The sequence below is a fragment of the Nannospalax galili genome, unplaced genomic scaffold (genome assembly GCF_000622305.1).
Source record: "Nannospalax galili isolate Female #2095 unplaced genomic scaffold, S.galili_v1.0 scaffold261, whole genome shotgun sequence".
Classification (NCBI taxonomy): Eukaryota; Metazoa; Chordata; class Mammalia; order Rodentia; family Spalacidae; genus Nannospalax; species Nannospalax galili.
This window is the reverse complement of record NW_008345226.1, coordinates 1,073,676-1,087,406: the sequence shown is the minus strand read 5'-3', so window position 1 is coordinate 1,087,406 and position 13,731 is coordinate 1,073,676. Positions and strand designations below refer to the sequence as shown.

Here is a 13,731-nt window from a genome sequence, read left to right as displayed (position 1 = left end):
TAAATAACCTTTGAGTTCACTTAATGATTTTTACAAAAAAAGTATTAACAGAATCTAGTTAATTTGTTGAGCAATTTTTCATTCTTTACGTATATAACATAAAAATAAAACAGATTATATTAAATTAGTATAAAATGAAATAAATCACCTCAATAGCAAAAAGTACATCTTTAAGGTATAGTAAACCTTAATGCCAATTTCTTTTTTACTACTACAAATATCACACTAGGTAAGATGAAGAAAGACATGTATTGGAAGAGGAGAGGAGGAGGGAAGAGGGAGGAGGAAGAAGCTGTGACTAGAAAGACCCTGTTTAAAAACAACCAACAAAAAGACAAAAAAAAAGAAATTACTGGTCAGGTGGTCAGGTATTTAACACACACACAACACATAGACACACACACACTCTTCCTTGAAAATATTAAATAAGAAAAGACAAAAATTAATATAAATGGTTATTCGTATATTAAAATTAGAATCTACTACTGTTCAGAGAGAAACAAGTCAACAAACAGGTTCTTTACATGTTATTTCTGGATTTGGGCTCCTATGAAGCAGATATCTGAGGTTCATAAATAAAACTATATACTTTCAGAACTGAATTCATAGCCCAAATCCCAATAATTTAAAGATCTATAAAACTGGGTCCACAAGAGGTTAAGGCAGAACTAAACATGTTATTTTATGTGTATATGCATGCATGTATATTTTCAGCTAGGCTATTGCTATATAGCCCAGGCTTATTTCAAACCTGCTATGCTATTCAGGCTGACCTTGAACTCCTGATGATCTTCTGCCTCAGTCTCCTGAGTACTGACTGGGGTTACAGTCTTGTACCATCAGGCTTGATTCAAACTAAACACTCTTATTCTCTGCATTGATATAAAAATTGTGTCCTTACTGAACAAATGGTTATTATATAATACATGCATAACATATACATATTCACTTTATTTGCATTGCTAAATTATAAACTTCAGAGCACTTTGTATCTGCAGCATTTAGGAAGACATAAATGGCTAACATATTGTTTTTAGAGTTAAAATTGAAATCGTCAGCTTTATTTACAATAAGATGGCAGAAGGAACTGTTAGCTTTTTCTTCCCAATCAGCCTCTGAAATGAACTGATCAATACAGAAAAGGCTCCTAGAGGGCAATTTTAGCCTCTTGTCCTAGTGAGAGATGCCACAGCAGAACAGAGCAGACAAGAAACCATCTATTCAAGGACAATTTCTCAAGGATCCTAACCAATGACAGAATATCTCAAAGAGAATACACATACCAAAAGCCATGACAACAAAGTACTTGTGGTTATAAATTGTAGGAACAAAAACCTACATTGAGAATTTTAACTGGAAATCAGTAAAGAACACAGTCAGGAAAGTTGGATGACTGAGTCTGTGGTTACTATGATTTTTGCCCAAACAAAATACAAGTCAAAATGCTCCAGGGCACAGGGAAAATGTATGTGGGTTATCACTCTATAGTATATGACAGAGGTGAGAATCGGGGTCCACACTCATGACAGGCAACCTGCTTTCCCTGCATCACTGGGGAGAGTGAAGGAAGAAACGGTTGGGAAAGAAAGGAAAGGGAGTGTCTTGTACATGTGAATTTCAGCAAACTAGGAGCTTCAATCCTGGTTGAGACTTCCCCTTTCTTCTTCAGTTTCATCCAGAAAAATCTTGGCTGTTCAAATATAACTTTGGAACTAGCTTAATAATTCCCATACTACCACCTCCAACACTCCTTTCAGAAAGCTCCTGATTACCCTCAGGTTAAGTGGATCAAAGTAGCTTTTTGTTGGTCCCAGGAACAAGAGCTTGTCGAACTGACAAATCAGTGTCTTTACTCTGTTGGGAATTGTCTCCTGTCAGATACATTTCTTATTTCCTCCTTGACTCTGCCAGCCTTTTACTAGTCTATATAGCATACTGGCTTTTAAAGCTTATAAATTCTTATTTTCTGTTCTCCAATGTCTCTTCAGATTACACTGCTGATTCTGCTACTGATTTGGCAGAGGTCATCTAAAAGCCATTTACAGTGATCATCAACTGAACTTCCGTAATAGACAACTTTACTTTCTAAAATACCTAATCAGGTGTCCATGTTTTAAAATCACTCAAAACAAGGATCACTACCTCTATGGCATTATCCCAACTCCTCATCTATAATAAAAACAACAAAACAAAAACAAAATGATGAAAGGCAGGAAACAGCCTACCAACAGGCAAATCTTTGAAGATAGATATGAAAATACTATAATATGTGCCTATCTTACAAAGCAAGCATATTTACAACAATGAAAAATCCTTTGTTTCCCACGGTCCCCTTAAAACTAATAGAAACTACGAATGCTACCATACTATATCATTTATTAAAAATATCTTACCTACCAACCCACTGCTTGCAAGAATTTAATAAGACAGTTTTCCATGGGGGGGGACTTTTAATGTAAGGAAGAAACAAGATGCTGACATAGTACAGTAACAACGGGGATCTTTTTTCTTGGGGGGGTGTCTTTTTTAAGACAGGATCTCTTTGTAGCCCCAACTGTCCTGGAACTCAGACCAGGCTGGCCTTGAAGTCACAAAGATCCATCTGCCTCTGCCTCCCAGGTGCTGGGATTAAAGGTGTGTGCCACCAGGCCTGGCCTTGGGATCTTATTTTGATGTTGAATAACCCTTAAAGCTCAGTTAGTAGATAGAAACAGCAGATTCTAACTAAAAAACAAGAATAATTTGTAATTCTTGGTTTAAATTTCTCAGCACACAGTACAATTTTTCTGAAGAGCACTATGGAAAAGTACTATGCTTTTAAAGTAAAATGTCCACATAGGAAGAAACACAAATTCTACAAGTGTAGAGCTGATAGGGCATATATACTTTAAAACTTAGCTATACTTGGGGGCTGGGGAAATAACTCAATCAGTAAAGTGGTTGCCTTCAAAGCACAAGGACTTGAGTTTGATCCCAGAACCTATGTAAAAAAAATGCCAGACTTGGTGATGCTTGTAACCCCAATGTAGATCTCTAAGGACAGTGAACTTATCTACCTAGCAAGTTCTAGGCTGCTGAGACACCTGGTATCAAAACTATGGGGGAGGGTGGGAGGGGAAGTAGATGGTGACCTAGGGATGATACCCAAATTTTCCTCTGGCCCCCTCTTGGCACATGTACCCACCCATGTGCATTGCACCTCCCATAAGACAAGGTTTTATTTAAAAATAATTCCAAAACCATGTTTAACTTCTGAAACTCATCGACAAGGTCGGCACTCAGTATACAGACTGACATACTGACATGGTAGCACTAGCCACCTCAGTGTGTAAACACAGTGAGTCAAGAGCATGTACAGTAAAATATTCAGAAGCAGGACTGAAGATTAAAACAAAAAAGTAATGTCACTGGATGTGACAACATTAAATCCTTATGATAGCACAAATTTTCCTTCTCCAAGAAAATAGCTATTTTCTTTTGGCTGTAAAAGAAAACATTGCCTCCCATACTTATTTAGTGACAGGGATTTTACAAAGATGCAGAACAATGGGAAAGTATCTTCTAAAATATACAAGTTCATAAAACATCACAGCCAGAATCCCACCATCTTTGGTAAATATAAATAAGATACTAAAATAGGAGCAAAAGAATACCAGAATTTGATAGTAAAAATCAAGAAATACTTTTTCTACAGAATGCATTTCAGTAACTTGTATATACTGTGATTCCAATTAAAAAGAATATAAACTACAAAAGGGTATTTAGCTTAGAGAGAATATTAGGAAGCTAAACACCAAAATGTTCACAGTAGATACAGATGGGAAGGACTGTGCATTGAAGGTGATACCTAATTTTGTCTTTCTAGTATGAGTTTCATTTGACAGCTATTACTTTATAAGTAAGAGAGAAACTAGCGAGTTATTTAAGAAACACATATTTTAAATGTAAAATAACTAGAGTATCAGGTTTCTGAGGCACCAAATCAATATGCTGAAGTGGGAAGTCATGTTCTCTTCCCAATCCTTTCTGGGGCCAGGAAAAGTCTTTTCATACTTGTTCAAAATTAACTGCTTCACTACTTAATTACTGCAACTATGGAAAATGGGCCTTTTTGTCTATAATGCAATTACTTTGGAAGGTTTTATAGTGTGAGTATTAAGAAGTGAAGCATTTACTTGACTACATACATAGAAATAAAAAAGACTCTCAACATTGATAGTCTAATTAAAAGTGAATTTTAAAACTCTTGTGGTCTATGTTTGTGACAGGGCCATTCTAGCTTAGCCAATGTTCTGGGGTCTAGAGTACAAACATCATTCTGCCTCATTTCTAGGGAACTTAAGTGATTTCCATATATTGATTAGAGACCAGAGTGGGCAAGTCCCCTTCACCCTGTAGTATTATATTCACACAGCTCCTGTGACATTATCACCTTGGATAGAGATTCTTTTCTTTGCATGTTTGTCTTCAAACCCTTCGTTAGGGGATGAATAAGTGAACTGTCCTCAAAATAACTAAGCCTGACAACCAATGTCAGAGACAGTTTAAGAAAACAGTGAATCATGTGTAACCTTAAGAACATATGAAGGAAGGGTTTCTTCTTTAAGAAAGGTTTGCAGCTCAAGCTTCCTTTCCTCACTCCAGTCCTACTCGCCCACCCTTGTTTTTACTATCTCATGAAGGTCTTCAAAATCTGTTTTTATAAAGAGGAACAAAGCTTTCTATATAGTACACTTACAGACCTGACTGACTTTCCCGAGTTAGCCTCTGCATTTCATTATGTTGCACAGTTATGAAGAGGGCCCAATGCATGCTGTCACTTCATGCCAGGCTTGACTGCAGTGCTAGCATGACCAGAGGTTCTGAGAACATGCAGTGACTGCAGCTTCAGGCACAGCTTCTGCTGGGATACTGATCAACTTATAAGGCAGCAAACATAAGTAAGATGTGGGCAATTAACATCTACCTCCTCCCACTGCTTGGTTTGACTCTGACACAGGAAAAGCAAAATTTACCCTTAGATAAGCAACTAAGTAAAACTATCCACAAGATAACCTATCTTAGTAAAATAGCATGGCAATATCCAGAATTTTTACAGGATTATAGCACCACCTACCTTATCCTTCATGTACATGGAAGGCATCCTCTGTGTACAAATGGTGGGAAAGTTCAGTTACTAACCTGATTCTGCCTGACTTACAATGACATATACTACTCTAAATCAGCATTTCTCAGTGAGGACATTTTTGAAATTCTGGGTGGGACTAATCTTTATTGGCAATACCTTTTCATTCCCTGATAAGTTATCTTGTATCTAGTCTACCTTCCCATCCCCTCAGTCCTCCCCTGAATCCCAGATGAACCAACCCCTGCCCCCATCATTGTACCAAGCAATGTCATGTCTCATAACACTTTCTGGAGGGTGGTGGGACCTAGTTAAGAATTGCTGCTCTACCTACTATATAAAAATTCCAATTTCGAAAATAATTTAAGACTCCTTTAAAAAGCAAACTTAACAGGTCTTCTCCCTCCGTGATAATATTACTAGTTCCTTTCCCCAGCTGTTTTCAATACACAATGTTCACCTACTATATCTTTATGGTGTCTGTGGCTGGATGAATACTTTCCATGTAACCTGATTGTTTATAATCTTGATGTTATAAAATGTCTGCCAGTTGATATTTCTATTTATGATTATTTATGAGCTATCTAAATAGCTATGCTCTTTGTAAAATGGGTATGTAAAGGATTATGTATTACTACAATATTTGTGGCTTAAACTATTGAGATATCATGTTACCATGGCATTGTAGGAATCTAGTGAACCTTATTCCCTCCACTAGTCCATGGCAGAAGCATACATGAAGGTGCATACTCCAAGACCCACAGGAAAGAATATCTTCACAAGTTTAGGGTCACTGGTGAGCAAAGAATGCAAAGCTAAAGGGTCATTTTTAATTTAAAACTTGAGGAAGAATAACAAAAAATCAAATTTACTTGGTCAATGAAGTTATGTGGAACTGTAAGTCTACATTTTAGAAATTATATTTTCAACGACATCATGAAAGTTCCCTTAAGCACATGTGCAGCAAGCCTGAAGGTCAACAACTGAAGAGGCCTTTTAAACACTAGTATAGCAAGACCTAGTAACTCAACAGAATCACAAATGGTCTCCTCTAAATAATTACATAAACAGTAGTTTTAGTGGTTCTGACTAAACCTGCCCTCGCTCTGCTCTTTCTTCCAACAGTGAAGTTACACTGTCACGTACAGCAAGTCCTAACCCTTCACCATTTGGCTGTGTTTCAATCAAGGTGTTTGTGGAAAAGCTGCTCTTGCTTTTGCATGGCTACCACAACGCCACCTGTGCTCCTTGACGTCTCTTTAGATATCCCGAACTTCTGAAGTTCTATGTGGATTTGAAGATAATTTGCCTTGGGAGGAGGCATAACCAAAAATGGTAAGTGTCTATCTCAAAAGCAGCTCCAGTAAAATAGGGAGCTCAGATGTACTCATAAATGCCACTTTTTTTTTCTCTGCTCCATGAACAGCTTTTCCAGACTTTTCTAAGAACCAAACAGCTCTATGTGGTCAATGAGGACATTTTGGTCTCTTCATTTCTCTGTCATCCAAAAACAGGGCCCCCTTGCCCGTGTTTGGCCATCTGGCCACAGTAATTCCTACTGGCTCAACAGGACGCATCTGAAATCTTAAATTTTATTTCTTACATGCACTGGTTCCTCCCAGACCTCCTTGAATCCTGGGACTCAGATCATGCTTTCTTCCTGCAGCTAGTAATTGCTACCAGAATTCCTGCTTCAAAATCCCAGTTCTGGTTCTTTTCAGGTTGTCATAGGCTGAGTTGTTCTAATGAGACAAGTGTCAAGTAAAGCAATAAATTAATGCTCACTTAAAAATAAGGTGCGGGGGGGTGAGAGCTGGAGAGATGGCTCCGTGGTTAAGAGCGGTAAGTGCTGCTCTTGCAGAGGGCCTTGCAGCTCCCAGTATCCATATGGCACCTAGCAACTACCCATAACTCTAGTTTCAGGGGATCCAATGCCCTCTATGTCTTCTGAGGGCATTGTACAACACAGGTGTACTTACATACCTGTAGGCAAAACACTCATATACGTAAAATAAAAATAAAAATTTTAAAAAGGTTTGAATGATGAGTAAATTTCAGATTCTTCATGGAGCCATTTTAGATGGCAAAACATTAAGCCGGGAGGAGCTTTTATAGAAACCCCATAGAACAATTTCAGAGGGAAGAGCCTGCAGTACACTAGCAGCTCTTTGCTTTTATTTGCTTGTTTTAATTTTTGCTTTTCTATAAAGAAACAATGCTAACTCAAGTAATCAAGCACTATAGCAGAGGCCTATTGTTTCTGGGATCTTTTCACATTGCTGGCCATACGCCATGTCCTATTTGAAGAGGCTTCATTTTACTCAGTGGGAAATGCCCAGGGCCATTATTATGCTGGGACATATTAGGTGCCTAATAAATGTCCATTAAATAAATCTTTCAGAAGTTAAGAAACCACACAGTTCATACATTTAGCATGGTATGACCTGGAAAGAGCTGAGAAAAGATGGACTCAACACCCGCCTCCCCAAATCCATGAGACTAAATTCTGATCAAATTACTACTATGCCATGCAAATTGCATACAAAAGTTATACAGTGCTTGTGCAGTGTTACAAAGAAAGACATTAGCTGTGTCAAGCATAACTGTGATCCATGTCATCTACATTAGGAACCTTGCAATTTACAATCACACATTCAATAAGAAAACCTGATAGCACCAATTCCATTTTGAAACAAGTATATAAATCTTTGTCTTTAAAAAAAATTAAGGTCCTTAAGCATGACTTTGAGAGAAATCCCAGACTGCTTGCTCCCCTTGAAGTACCTTGTCTATACCTAGGTACTTCATGTGATTTGGCCTGAAACTTAACAGAACAGACACTCTTATATTTCCCTTAATCCATAAACCTGTATGCACAGATTATTATATTATACTGTGTTACCTTAGGTGAGTAACATAAACTTTCTGTATCTTGGCATCCTCATCTAGAAAAAAGGGAAATAACAGGGTCTATAAACCAATTTTCATACACACAGAGAGATACAGATACATACACAACTACCACAGAATCGTGGTTTACATAGAGTAAACTTATATGAAGATCTGTTGTTATTATCAATACAATTAATCATGAATATTCAAATAAAACACTGAAATGAATTATTAGCAATTACTATCCATTGACCTTGTTAACATGAATGATAAGTGCATTCAACAGTATTAAGAGATACTACAAGTCCATGTTGTGCTAGACATGGGTCTTACTCAAGCCCAGACTAGATATCAACTCACTATGTTGCCAAGGTTGGTCTCGAGGTTACTCATGACAATACTGTCTTAGCTTCACCTATGTTACTTTTTATGTTTTAGTGTTATCAGTAAACACTACAGAGAAGTAACTTCAACAAGTCAAAATTTGTAGGAAAGAAAAGATAGGTGAAGAATCTAAATAGAAATGATGGGAAGCAGTTAAAATGACCTATTTGGGTAGGATGGAACATGCTTGTGACCCCAACACCCAGGAGGCTGAGGCAGGAAGGCTGCCATAACTGGTCAACCAGAGCTACAAAATAAGACTCATCTCAAAGACAAACAAACAAACAGAACAGCAGCAGTAACTTACAGAGACAGAAAACTATATAAAATACATTCATTGATAAGACATTTAAAATAAATAATGGGGGAAAGGGACAGACCACATGTGATAGAATAACTATGACTCCATTTCTCCTTTTTTTTTTTTTTTTTTTTTTTTGTAAAAACACATAATATTTGCCTAAACAGAAGCCGAGGATAATAACCAACACATTGCAGATCTGTTGCGTATAAGATCCTCTCTCTTTATAATAGAATTACTAGCGGGGCTTTTTTTTTTCTTTTTTGAGAATTTTAGTATTTTCTAGTTTTAAGCTAACAATTCAAAAAATCAAAATGTAACTCTTTGGGTATACTGTAAGCTTCTATAAAGCATAAATTCTTTAAATAGTAACAGGCTTAGAACAAGGATCAACCAAATCATTCACAACTTGTAGGTACTGTTATTAAGACTGTTGACTTCTTAATACTTAGGCAAATGAACAGGAAATGTTTCAGAAGATCAGGAGAGTGATACTTAGAGCCTTGGAAACTCTGAAGCTGATCTAACCTATAATCCCACTGCTCAACAGAGGCTGAGGCAGAAAGATCATGAGTTTGAGGCAAGCCTGGGCTGCATAGTAAACCTTGTTTGAAAGTAAAAAATAAAATTTTAGAACCATACAGAAAATGGTTTATATTTGCCACAAACACAGTCAATGTTCAACACCTGAAAGAAACCAAGATTCTCTATACAATTGATGGCCACTTTGTTTTTCTATACTTTCCATATTTTTATAAATATTAAAAATTTCAAATGACTAGGAAAACCAGTTCTTAATATTATTAATACAGGACACCAATCATATTTTGACAGAAGTTTCTCTGTCAGATGATTTTTAAGGTTTACATAATCCACATTTTCATCAACTACCAAGCTTCTGAGAAAACAATTTCTGTTTCAATTATATCCTCTAGTCAAGAATGTGGTGGGGCTAAGCTTAGACACAATTATAAGGTGCCATCTAGTGGATGTTTTGTAAATTTTCCATTCACATAAATTTAAATTCTGATGCTTCAATCTTTCAAAATATTCCCCTACAGAAGTGAACAGCCATCCCTTACAGCACGTATCACCAATTATGGATCTTGGCTGGATAAAATCATGTCACACACACCATACCATGCCACACCACACCCACACACTTGACTGGCAATACTGATTTTAAATTTGAAGTTGAGCCTATGCCACCACCACAAGGACAGACAGGAACAAGATGATTATCTTTTAAGACATCCAGAAGCCCAATAAAGGCCCAAAACAAGTTTAGAGGATTCAATCTAACACACTTGCTCATATTCACTTGAACTATGGATTATAAAAGATTATGATTATTATATCAGGATTTACAATTACATCGGGAGATAATTACTGTTACTCTATGCTACAGGAAGACACATTCAATTGTACTAAATAAGCTCCATCTGACAGTGAGAAATCAGCAGAACTTCCTGTAAAGCCATGAAAGTGGTGCTATGTCTCCATTCAGCTGCAAAGTTCTTGTACCATCAGACAACAATATAAATCATGACCAGTTAAAATGCAATCAGTGCTAATAATGAACATAGTATCAATACACACAGCGAAATGGAAAGCTGAGATAGTCAACACCAAATTCATTTATACTATTAGCTTATAATCATAGACTTAATCAAAGAAAATTATTTGAATCATCATAGTTATAGACTCTTGAGCTTTGTTTCACGGAGGTTTGGGGTTTTCAAAAATAATTTTATTAGTTTTTTTAAATGATATTTTATACATATTTTGAAGGCTTCTAATTTTCTACATTTTGAAAATCTCCATATTCTACTACAAAAATTATTGACTTATTTGAAGGACGCACTTCTCGCTGATGAAAAGTTTAAACTTTGAAAAGAGTTGCCTTCAGCCTGTCAAAACTGATTCTTTGAGAATTTTTTTGCATTTGTTACTGCTGTTGCTAGCATGCTAGATTACAGTTTGCAGGATAATTTCAGTTTAAGGAGCTATTCTTTTTTTTTTTTTGGTCTTTTTGAGACAGGGTCTCCCTGTAGCCCCAGCTGTCCTGGAAGTCACTATGCAGACCAGGCTGGCCTTGAACTCACAAAGATCTGCCTGCCTCTGCCTCCCAAGTGCTGGGATTAAAGGCATGAGCCACCATGCCCGGCTTGGTGGAGCTATTCTTTTTAAAAAGTGAAACACTTCCTTTTATAGAGGATGGGACTGTAAATCCAATTCTTAGGTACCATCCAATTTTCAAAGGAGGAAAACAAGACACACAGGCATCAAAGATTAGCTCCAATACATCAAGTCAATCACTGGCTGAATTAAGCTCCAGTTCTCTTGATCACAAGATTCAAACTCCACTGAACCACACTGACATTTTTATTCTTTTCCAAATAGAAATGGGATGTTTTCATCAAAATCTCCTTAAGGAAAGAAAAGTCTTCATAACGTTCCATAGATTCATTTTAAGTCCATATAGGAAATGTTGCTTAGGTGGGTCTGAAAGGCAAACAAGGGTGTTAAAACAGAGATCCTCCTCTACCATCACAACAGTGGGATGGGAACAAGGCAGCTTCCTAGAACAAACATATCAGCTACAAAAGCAGGAATCTATGTTGTTCACTGAACAGGTACAGGATTGGTTTCTGCTCTCCATCGGCACAGGCCTTAAGGGTGCTGTAGCTTGAGGAGCAGAAGGTGTCAGGAGGTGCTCAGAAAGTAATGGACCACACAAAGAGGTTCACAGGCTAGCCCTGGGAATTTGAGAAAAAAAGAGTCCTAATTCTCCTCAAAAATGGCATCTTTTTTTTTTTTTTTTCATCATCTTCCAGAGCAAGTAGAGACTACTACATTCTTTTATTTTGGAACCAATTCTATTCTCCCTGGTCTGAATTTATATCACTGTCTTCCTATCAGATTTGGGGTAGCTGACACTTGTATTTAACTTTAAAGTTGTGGCTAAAATGTCTTTACTGTTTTTAATTTGTAATTTATGCCTTGCTAGTACAGAACCATATTCTGACACATTAAATATACCTTAAGTGAAAGTCTGAGGACTCAGATGCAAATACTGTCTGTAGGCAAGTGAATGCGCTGGCTATATCGCTTATCTCCAAATCTCAGGTCACTTCATCTGGTCCTAGTGGTAGCACCCTCCAAGTCTTAGAGATTCTAAGGCTGTATTTCTATAAAACACTGTCCCAACAGATTTCAGCTCAGTGGGCTCTGTGAAACTTATCAGTCCTATCCTAAACACTGCTTCTGCAGCAAAGGCTTTGAGAGAAGTCTGAGGAGCATAGTGATAGGACCATGTCTCAAAGGGGTCCTTTGTAGGTCACATGTGAATTGCTTTTGAGAATGTCTCTGTAGACATCTTACTTTGGCTCCGCCTCTATACAAACTGCTCTGGGAGCTCAAGAAAAGCAGCTTTGAAATGTGCAAGTACAGATTTTGTACTGCTGCCACCAGCCTGCAGCCACTGCCAAAGGAAAGGGTGAGTCAAAGCAATTCTATGCACTACACTTCTCAATGTCTTCCTCCTACTTGGCAGCGATACACAGGGATCAGTCATCCAGCTCAATGTCCAGAGTCCCAAAGTCATTACTAGAGCAAAGAGTTCCTGTCCAAAAACTTTCAGAGTTGATAGAAGAAGTTCAACATTTCAGTGAGAGGATCTTTTTCAATTGTGTACTTGGAATTTGTGACAAATTAAAAAGTCAGTGATACACGACTTAAGGATGGCAGGATGTATATTAGGACACATAGATATACCTTCCCTGATCAAAAGTGTCACTGGCACCTTCTGAAAGATGAAAGTAAAATCATCAGGCAAAGGTATTCGGCCAAAGACTTACAAAAATATTTACATGTGAATGCCTCGTTTTCAGGATCTTCTGACACTTATTTCTAACTTCAAGGGATTAAAGGTAATATACCTAAAGTTCCATTTTTCCTGTGGAAAAATGTGTCATTAATGATTTGAGTCAAATTATATCATATGTGTATATAACTGTATTTTCTTTCTAAAGGAGAGTGTGCTGGAATATGGTTCTGTAATAGCAAGACATAAATTACAAAATAAAAACAATAAAGACATTTTAGCCATAACTTTAAAGTTAAATACAAGTGTCAGTTGCCCCAAATCTGATAGGAAGACAGCGATATAAACTCAGACAAGGGAGACAGAATTGGTTCCAAAATAAAAGAATGTGGTAGTCTTGCTCTGAAGATGATGGAAAGAAAAGATGCCATTTTTGAGGAAAATTAGGACTTTTTTTTTTTTTCTCAAATTCCCAGGGCTAGCTGTGAACCTTGATTTTTCGTGATTATACCTCTCTGTAAAGAACATGTTTGTCCACTAACTTAAATAAAGGACTTAAAAACTGCCACCATCAGCTGCTCTTTATAAAAGCTGTTCTATAAGCCTTTTACATAAACAGAAACTTAAAGGGGAAGAAAAGTGCATGCAGAGACATTAAAAGATGTACTTTCGACAAGTAGTCTTCGTAATTTTAAAAATAATTCTTTATGTGGTATATTTTTGCTAATTTTCAAGTTTATACTAGATAAATATCTAGAATAAGAATTTATAAGAGAATTTAAAAACATCTTAATAATCTGTCATTTCTTATCAAGAACAATTATAGAAAGAAGTTAATTACTAAAAAGACACTTTTCATGGGTAAAAATTTGACTTTTACCTATGTTCTGGATTTATGAGGACAATACATCATTGTTGACCAGGAAACAAATTCTATTATTTCTATGTCTTTTTTTCCCCATTTCTTAGGGGTGGGTGGAGAGGAGGGCATGAAAACAAAAATGTTGACATTTTAAAAATATAAAAACAAAGCTTTATTAAAAACATTTTTCAATGGCCATTTTCTCAGTAATAGATTAACTCTTATTACAGTATATGAAAATACCCCAAGAAAAAAATTCTTTTCTGTCATTACACAAATCTCAATGGTATTACAACCCATATAAGGTTTTGATAATGTGCAATTTCTCTATCACCACTTGT

The 13,731-nt window shown here is 36.7% G+C and overlaps 1 protein-coding gene across 5 annotated transcripts in view; it reads right to left on the bottom strand.

Moving 5' to 3' along the window:
• Nucleotides 1–13,731, bottom strand: part of Bbx (BBX high mobility group box domain containing) — a 284,258-nt gene that overhangs the window by 123,105 nt on the left and 147,422 nt on the right. The window lies entirely within an intron of this gene.